The sequence below is a fragment of the Miscanthus floridulus genome, unplaced genomic scaffold (genome assembly GCF_019320115.1).
Source record: "Miscanthus floridulus cultivar M001 unplaced genomic scaffold, ASM1932011v1 os_1691_1_2, whole genome shotgun sequence".
NCBI lineage: Eukaryota > Viridiplantae > Streptophyta > Magnoliopsida > Poales > Poaceae > Miscanthus > Miscanthus floridulus.
This window is the reverse complement of record NW_027097855.1, coordinates 1-3,338: the sequence shown is the minus strand read 5'-3', so window position 1 is coordinate 3,338 and position 3,338 is coordinate 1.

Here is a 3,338-nt window from a genome sequence, read left to right as displayed (position 1 = left end):
TGGCCGGCGACGGTGCCTCACCCACCCAGGCGTCCTCCTCCCCCACCTCGGCGGTGCCCCTCCCCCCACACCAGTGTCCTCCCCTACCAGGGGCCCTCAATAGCCACAGATCCGGCGGCCATGGCGCTCCCTGTGCCAGGCTCTCTCTCTCTCCCCCTATGTTGCAATTGTATGTTTCAATTGTTTTAGAGGTATGTTGTAGTTGAATCATATGGATGTTGCAAAAGTAGATCGGGGGATATTACATATGTTGCATATGTTCCAATTGTTTTCAGAGACATGTTGCAATAGTATGTTTCGAGTGCTTTAGTTGTTTCAGAGATATGTTTCATCTGTGTTTTTCGGACGCATGTTGCAATTGTGTTTATTTGAATGTTGCATATGTTTCACACATATGTTGCATGTGTTTTATTGGAATGTTGCATATGGTTGCAATGGTTTTCAAGTGTGTTTTAGGTATTTTTGAAAGTGTTTCAGAAGCATGTTTCAAGTGTTTCAACTGCCTTCATACGCATGTTGCAACTATTGTATTTGGATGTTTCAAAAGTAGACCGGGTGCTACATCTCTCCTCCTCCCACCTTCTGCTACATCATCTCTTTAGAACTGATAGGGCATCCATACGATGCCACGACTAGGTCCTTTCGAGTCAGAGGCGCCGCACGCCCTTCCCATCTTATCGCTCGAGCGGTTGCAGGCCTCGCGTGTAGCGCAAAACGGGCATGGCGGGGGCTTAAAGAGGGAGCACGCCTAAGGTGGCAGCATGGTGGCAGGATGGGGGTTTGAAGGAGATAGGCCGCGTGGGGGGGGGGTTCTATACATGGGTGCTATTTTCTGAGGTGCATCCGGGTGCCAGACGTTCATGCGCTAGGCGTACCAGTAGTAGAATTGTGATGGCTTGAGGAGATGTGGTGAAGACATAGGAGGCTTTATATAGGCGGTTATCTGGTTTCACGTACACTATGATATACAAATCTTATATCATATTATGTCCACCATAAGTTCATTCAGTTGAAGCTGAAATGATTCTCTTTTCCTTTTCACAAGAAGGAGCTAGCATAATTAATTCATTTAGTTAGGCTTCAGTCGCTACACCAACCATTGTCTGAGGAGAGGGCCCCCTAGCCTACCCCCTACTATGCTAGTCACACAAAATCGATCATTACTTTTTCTTTTCTACAAGCACACACACACAAAATATTCCATCGTAGCTGGTTGCAGTGTGATTGCACGGCTGAAACATGCACAAGCCAACGACTCTGAACAAAGTCTACAAAAGCGTACTACCTTCACAAGTGGAACATAACTTTGACAATTTCCTGCTCTTTTGTTGACCCTTTTCCTTTGTGTCATTGGTGGATCATGGATGGATCCCTAGCCTTCAGGCTCAGGCATTTTGGTTACCTGTGATGTTTCCAATCTCCTTCAATCAAAACACAAGGCTCGGAGCTTATTATCATAATTATTGTGTCTGGATGTGTGTCCTTTGTTAGTGTTGATCTCCTCTGACTCGGCCCAACAATCGAGTCGGGCTTTAATCCGTGCCCTGATCGGGGGTGCCCAACCAAATCATGATTGGTGGACCCCCGTTGCGCAGCGCCATATAGGAGGTGAGGGGCTGGGGCTCACGGTATGAGGTTCACCGACGCCGCCACAAACCCCACCTACAAACCCAAGTCTGATCAAGAGGGGGCACTGACAGCGACGAGAACCTCCACCGCTATTGGATCTGCGCTGTCACTGTCCTCAACACTAGCCCGCCATCACTAGACTTCATCACCAAGACACTGTCGTCATCGGACATCGTCGCCATGGCCACTTCCTCCACCAAGCCTGGTGGTCTGACCCTCTGCACCTCCTCTCTCCATCTAGTTCTCTCTCTAGGAAAAAGTCGCTTTTATCCCAATTTTAGTGAAGATAAACCCGCTAAATCTACTCCTAGTTGGTCCTAGTAGTCTAACAATTGTATCGAAGCTAGGTTGATCTAGGTGTAGATCGAGTTTTGGGGTAGAAATCGAACAAGAATGAAGAAGGAGGTGAATAGAATTCCAAATTCATGAAACCCTAACCCTAAAGAAAATGGACAGAAAAAGAGGGGGGACTCACCAGGGCTCCTCCGCCGCTGTCACCACCACCGTCGCTCGAGTAGAATGGGTCAAGCCGCCGCTCGACGCTGGGTTGTCGGTGCGTGGGCTCAGGGCACCATCGCACAGCTACTTAATAGCAGCACGCTCACCCTCGAGTGAACACGCATGCTGCCTAGGGGCCCTACGGTGGCGCTGCCACCTCTCTCTGGCCACCGCAGGCGACCGCTGCGCCGCCGTTGTCTTCGGTTGTGGCATGCGAAGAGAGAAGGCAGGAAGCAGATTGACCTAGGGTTAGGGGAGGAGCGGCCGGCTTAGGGTTTTGACCCGCCGAGAACACTGGTAAGCCGTCCGATTGAGATCGACGACTGGCAGCCAACCGAGTTGGCTTTAAGCCTAGGCAGGTGAAGAGATTCCCGACCTAGGTCTAGGTTGTGGCTTGGTGAAAGGTCCTAATGGCCAGAGGGAGAGTGAATAGCCTATAAAAATTTCTACAACAACACTTAGCAAATTGGTTAGACAAATATGAGGCGAAGCGAGTGTTACGCTAGCCTACTAAAAATGCAAGCCACCTACCACAATTCTAGTTTATATAGTCTTTATCCACACAATGGTTATGTCACTACACTAAGTTAGTGCGCTCTCAAAGGCTAACTAATGAGCCACACTAACCAAACTAATAAACTCTCATGACTAGCTACACTAAAGAGCTTGACAACTAGTTTGCGGTAATGTAAAGAGAGAGAGAGCAAGATGGTTATACCACCGAGTTGAGGAATGAACCAATCAATCACAAGAATGAATACCAATGAAGACCAACCACCTCAGAATTAAATGAGGACACAATGATTTTTTACCAAGGTTCACTTGCTTGCCGGCAAGCTAGTCCTCGTTATGGCGATTCACTCACTTTTCGACGATCCTCGCTGCTCCAAGCCATCTAGGTGGCGGCAACCACCAAGAGTAATAAACGAATCCCGTAGCGAAACAAGAACACCAAGTGTCTCTAGATGCAAACACTCAAGCAATGCACTTGCATTCACTCCCAATCTCACAAAGATGATGAATCAATGTTGGAGATGAGTGGGAGGGCTTTCGCTAAGCTCACAAGGTTGCTATGTTAATGCAAATGGCCAAGAGAGTGAGCTAGAGCCGGCCATGGAGCTTAAATAGAAGCCCCTATGAAATAGAGCCGTTGTACCCCTTCAATGGGCACTGCTCGGGGTGATCGAATGCTCCGGTCAGATTGACCAGAC